Source organism: Poecilia mexicana, unplaced genomic scaffold, assembly GCF_051168715.1.
Source record: "Poecilia mexicana isolate PSO_F unplaced genomic scaffold, ASM5116871v1 scaffold_8, whole genome shotgun sequence".
Classification (NCBI taxonomy): domain Eukaryota; kingdom Metazoa; phylum Chordata; class Actinopteri; order Cyprinodontiformes; family Poeciliidae; genus Poecilia; species Poecilia mexicana.
Window position 1 is genome coordinate 22,280,273 of NW_028263377.1, and position 6,319 is coordinate 22,286,591.

At 37.2% G+C, this 6,319-nt stretch overlaps 1 pseudogene; it reads right to left on the minus strand.

Annotated features, from left to right (window-relative positions):
• Positions 1-691: 691 nt before the first annotated feature.
• LOC148158068 (alpha-2,8-sialyltransferase 8E-like) lies at positions 692-2,919 on the minus strand (annotated as a pseudogene).
• Positions 2,920-6,319: the final 3,400 nt, after the last annotated feature.

Below are 6,319 nucleotides of genomic sequence, written 5' to 3' on the forward strand. Positions count from 1 at the left end.
AACAGGGAAAATTAATTTAGCTTTTCGCTAAATGCATCAACATCTGCAGATCCAGCTTTTCTTAGGATAGGGCACTTCCAGTTATCGGTTGACTAGTTTGCATATTAGCTAAATATTTATGCTTCAAACAATATTTAGCTTGCTTGCTAACAAAATATTTGGAGCTAAATATTTAGTTTGTAAGGAAAAAAAATCTCCAAATTAAATACTTAGCTTGCAACTAGATATTTTAGTTTGTGAACTAGATAAGCCAAATTATTATCATTAATTTTTGACTACTGGTATGTAACTTTCCAACGGCACCTGAGAGACAAACTGCAAAAGTGCAAAAATATGTAAAATTTAAATGTTTCGTGGCACATAGTGAGGATAACATTCTTTGGTTTGGCTTTTTTTCTTGATAATAAATAAAATAGACATCATTCTTTGCTGGACTTAATGAAGTGACCTGCCTGAAGGTTCAGGAATTGAAAGCCCAAGGAACTTATCAAATGTGCATCACCAATTTGTGTGGTGCAAAGAAGTTGTCAGCTTCTGCATTTCATTCCCTGCTTTTGCTTCTGCCTGCTTGCTCTCACTTTTCTGCTACCTTTCAGAGCAGAGATGGTCTTCAGTCCCCTGCTGTGCAGAATATCACGTTCAAGAGTGGAAATACCCATCACTCCACGACATGTAAACATTTTTCAAGCGTCTACATGAAAGTTGTCTGTTCATCAGGTCCACATTTCCTCAGGTGCAGTTTCAGCACACCTTGGCTGTGCAACTGCAACAAAAAAAATGTATTCATCTGACATAACATGCATTTTGTTTCTAGCTTTGATGTCATCATAATAATGGTAAACCAGGTTTTGGAAGCTTTCTGGGTGGAGACTGAAAGGCCAGAATCCATACAGATCCTGATTGTCACAAAGCTCCAGCGCCAGACTGACCGTCATCAGACCCGAGCTGTGACGTTTTCCCTTCAATCCGTGAGAGCGCCAAAAAACTGCCAGACTCTCCAGGTACTTTGGGTTTATGAAGGCAGACTGGATGGGCAACTTAAAGTCCTCAATGGTGAAGAAAACCCGGAATCCAGGAAGCAGCAGTATGGCTTTGCCATATTGGACCAGACTCTCCGCAAACCTGCGCCGACGTCCTAAGAGCGAGCGAGCCGTACCTGCAATTATAAAACAGCTGTGAGTTACAAAGTTTGAAAAACTGTAACTTAAGGTGATACAGTTTAAATTGTTTCCCCACCTTGGAGCTAAGATCCTCAAGTTTGCAGACACAAAGTCTGTTTTCACCCCAACATGTTCCTCATATCCATTTAGCAAAGGAGCCAGGATACACCTGATGAAGTAACATAATTTGATTTGGTTTTATTTTAATTTAAAAAATATGACCTACACCTGACAATGTTTTTTTTTACCTGATCACAAATTCAGCTGAGTCAATCTCATTTCCACACTTGCTGTTTGCCAGGATTCCTCCATTCCCAACAACAGCACATGAATGCAACGTTTTATTAAAGACCGGATGCTTCTGCAATCATTAGCAACAGGAAATTCAACAATATTTTACAAAGTAATATTGAGTTCATCCTAGAATATTCACTAAATCTTGAAGGAGAAGCTTTGGGTTATCTGCTATGCATTTTTATTTAATAGAACAGGTTTGGCCAAAAGTCATTTTACCACCAGACCTACAGATAAGCTTAGGTTTAAAGTAAATGTTTGATTTCACTATCAAGTTTATTATAAACAGAAGCAGAGGTGTGTGATATGGTAAAAAAAATCTATATTTTGTACATTTAATGATAGACATATTACAATAACTACATAAATATATTGGTAAACTCTAATAAACCAGCAAAAAGTCAGAATCTCTTTTAAATACCCCAAAAAGCAACCAGGTTTGAAGCTGCTTCTCTCCACATCCAACAGTAGATGTGATCTGTTTCACTGTTTTAATGTTCCAAAATTAAATCACGAAAACTGCGTAAGCCCTGACTGATTTAGTCCAAACGAAAATTATTTTTATTTTATTTCTTGAAAGACTGGTTGGTAAAACTTCTTGTTCAGTTTGTTAAAAGAAGATTTTAGAGGAATTAAGTATACTGCTCAAAAAAATAAAGGGAACATTTCACTTTAATTTTGTGTGTGGCTCCAAATCCAGGCCTCCATTGGTTAATAAATTTGATTTCCATTGATGATTTTTGTGTGATTTTGTTGTCAGCACATTCAACTTTGTACAGAACAAAGTATTCAATGAGAATATTTCATTCATTCAGATCTAGGATGTGTTATTTGAGTGTTCCCTTTATTTTTTTGAGCAGTGTACGTTCAAGTGATAACTTATCATGAGAATTTATAAAATCATAAATTATTAGTAGCTATGGAATGTACTCCTGTGTACACTTTTAAATGTGCTGTAGAACAAATACCGGAAAATGAACCCAGAGACAGCAAAGATTAATTACTTGTTGAAAAGTCTAATAATTTGTAAAAATGTTGAAAGATCATTTTTGTACAACTACATGTTAATACCAAGTGTAATAGTAACACCAAATGCTTTGGGTAAAAAAAAACACATATAATTACAGAAAAATCATATCAAAGAAAAAAGGTCCACCAGAAATCACATTTTTAAAGAGTGATGTGCCTCGGCGCAGGGGCCGGCGGCAGCTGCAGGCGGTGCCCAGGGACCAGGATCTCCGGTCCCTGTAAGTGGGATATCAAGATCATAGGAGGAAGACCTTAATTAACCAATTTATTTTTTCTAAATTTGCCATTTTCTCTGGATTTATGGTTGGTCAAAGCAGTTGGTACAGTTGCAAAAAAGTTTAAAACATTAATAGTACAGATTAAATGCAAAGCGTACATATGTGACAATGTCGTAAAGCACACAACTCGAACAAATAAATTACCTCTCCAACGCCATTCTCCACTTACAAAAACTAACTTAGGCCACTAATTAGCTCCCAATAATTAATCATTTAAAAAGATAGAAAATGTTTTTTTTTACCTGTGTTTTTGTTAATCGCAGTTCTTTACCCCAATTTAAAAAGTAAACATTCATGTTTCAAAAAGTTTTTTTCCGTTGCAAATATTATTCACACTATGTTTAGTATAATGGGACAAAGAAATAAGGTGAATGGATGTTATAAATAAAAAAAGATACACGCTCTGTCAGTTCTAGGCGTGAAAAAAATAAATGAGCTGAGCTTTCCATTGCTGCTGGTGTGTTAGCAAGCTGTGTCTATGCTGACATGCACCGTTGCAAACGGATAAATAGTTTTAGGTGGTTACGTGCCACAGTCAACATAAAAAACTGTTTGTGCAGAGACTTGAGTTCTCTGTCTTTGCACCTACTGTGCAGGAAATCATGTTCAAGGGTGAAGACACTCCTTGAGACTTGAGTTCTGTCTTTTTGACAGCTACCTGTATTGTTTTACATTTAATTCCCTGCTGTTGCTTGCCTGCTTCCTCTCACCTTTCTGATACTTTTAAGGTCAGAGACGGTCTTCAGTCTCCTACTGTGCAGGAAATCATGTTCAAGGGTGAAGACACTCCTCACTCCATGATTTATAAAGCAACAAGGACATGGAGTGATGAGGATCCAATTAATATTCTGTAACAAATATTTTGTAAACATTTACATGAGAGTTGTCTAACTAATCTATTCCTCTCGTTCACACTCCCCCAGGTGTAGCTTCAGGACACCTTGGTTGTGCAACTGCAACAAAAATTGGAACTCTTCCGACATAACATGCACAGATTTCTTAGCTTCATTGTTGTCATAATAATGGTGAGTCAGGTCTTTGAAGCTGTGTGGGTGGAGACCGAAGGGCCAGAATCCATACAGATCCACGTTGTCACACAGCTCCAGCGCCAGACTGACCATCATCAGACCCGTGCTGAGACGGTTTTCCAACAATCCGTGAGAGCGCCAAAAAGCAGCCAGACTTTCAAGGTAATCTGGGTTCATGAAAACAGACTGGATGGGCATTTCAAAGTCCTCAATGGTGTACAGAGCCCGGAAAGACAATGCTGTGTTTACGACGTAGGAGAATGCAGGAAGGAGCAGCATGGCGTCACCATATTGGCAAAGGCTCTCCACAAACCGGCGTCGACTGCCTAAAAGCGAGCCGTACCTGCAATAATAAACAACAGTGAGATACAAAGCTTGAAAGAAATGTAACTTCAAATTTAAATTGTTTGCTCACCTATAAGTTAAAATGCTTGGGTTTGCAGTCACAAAGTCTGTTTTCACCCCAACATGTTCCTCATATCCGTTTAACAAAGGAGCCAGGTTACACCTGATGAAGTGACATAGACAGTTTAGTTTGAGTTGCTTTTATTTTATTCTTAAAATAACATATTTAAGTGTTTTACACTTAAATATGTTCTTACCTGATCACAAATTCAGCTGAGTCAATCTTATTTCCACACTTGCTGTTTGCCAGGATTCCTCCGTTCCCAACAACAGCACATGAATGCAACGTTTTATTAAAGACCGGATGCTTCTGCAATCATTAGCAACAGGAAATCCAACATTATAAAATAAACTACTATCCTAGAACATTCACCTTAGCTCATTGGGGGCCGGTTTTCGGTGTTCGTTGTAGTTCTATCATCTTATAAATGACTGAATATAGTGGAAGGAGTCCTCTGACTTTATAAGGGTCTGTACATGCACACGCACACACACAGCCCTTTTGTTTGAGTCCTTCATTTAACCAGGTTGACTCAGGGACATGATATAAAAGTAAAGTTAAGGCTAAAATACAAATAATCAAAGCATCTACAAAGAAATGCCTTTTTAAACTGATTACATTACATTTAAAGATTCTACCTTCTTTCACTTTAAGTCTTTCTGCATTTCATAGCTGTCTCATGGAGCAGCAAACTGGAAGAACTTGTGGTCATGATTCGTGTGAACATCAGATACAGTAGCCATGTTGTGTTGAGGATGCCTCAACGGACGCCTGTAGATGTGCATGAATAGTTCTCTCAGAAATATATAAAAAAATAGGTGTGGCTCAGTGGTTTGGAAAAGCCTACTAGGACATACATGACATGCAGCAGATAATGAACAGGCCAACTTATCTGTTCCCACTCCGGCATGCACACAGAGTTTCTATTTAACACATACCAAACATGAGCATGTACCGCCTCCCTTGATTCTTCTAATAAAAGTCTGAAGAGGAACCAACCAGCTTGCAACTCCTTAATTAGGAAGTTTTATGAACATTTTTATATAAAACTTATACAAAAGTTTAACAATGGTTAATGCTGAGTAAAACTGTAGCACAAACTTTTCTGATTAAAAAAAGTAAAATCAAGCCAAAAAAAAAAAAAACACATCACAAAATCAAATTCTTAAACATTGATGTAATAATAAAGTAATTCTAAATAAAACACAACTTACTTTGACAAACGTGGCAAACATAAGTGAGTTCACTTTGACATGATGCCTCCTCTCAGCATCGTAGACAATCTTTGATCCCAGTGGAGTGTTTTTCTGGGTTATGATGGCGTTCTCCAGGCCACTGCACTTAAGGCTGAGCCAAGTCCTCGGAAATCACAAGATCATAACATCCTCAGCATTTAGCTTTATCTAGACATTTTCATTGTACAAAAAAAGAAATCTAATTTCCTCTTCTTTTTTTTGTAATTTGTGCATTGTTTGTTTTAGGTGGATGTTCATTTTGTCAAAAACATACTCCACACGGAGAGTGACGAACAATAGCGCAAGTCTCCACCATCTGTGCTGAAACCCAACACACAGGACGAGACGCGTGTTGGGTTTCATCCTTTCATTTTCTAATTTGAAGCTTGAAGCTTTTAATGCTAAATGTACCTGATTTCTTCATGCTTGTCTTCATTTTTAACCCACGGTTTTGAGTAATTCGTAAGCATTTCTTTTATTTTCTCCCTGTTACACATCAACACATATAGATACTCAGTAATGTCTGTAAGCATTTTTGTCACCAAATTAAAGAAATGGAGCAGCTTGAACTCACCTGCAGTCTTTACAAGGCTGGGGATTGTTTTTCTGATCTTTCTTGTTGCTGTGGTACAAAAAAAGATACATTTTTAAAGAACTGTAAAATAAAGATGGTAAATTACTTAACACAGTTTCATTATTGATTGGTTTGTCGGCTAAATGACTCTAGTAGAAGCTGGGTTTCAAAGCAGTGTCATTTTTTTCAGTGCATCAAGAGACAGTAGCAGAAATGAAGATGAATAAATGGCACTGTTACATCTGAATCAAATGAATGGTTCAAATGAACCAGGACTTTGTGAAACTTCTTGACATTCAGTTTTGATTTAGGCAT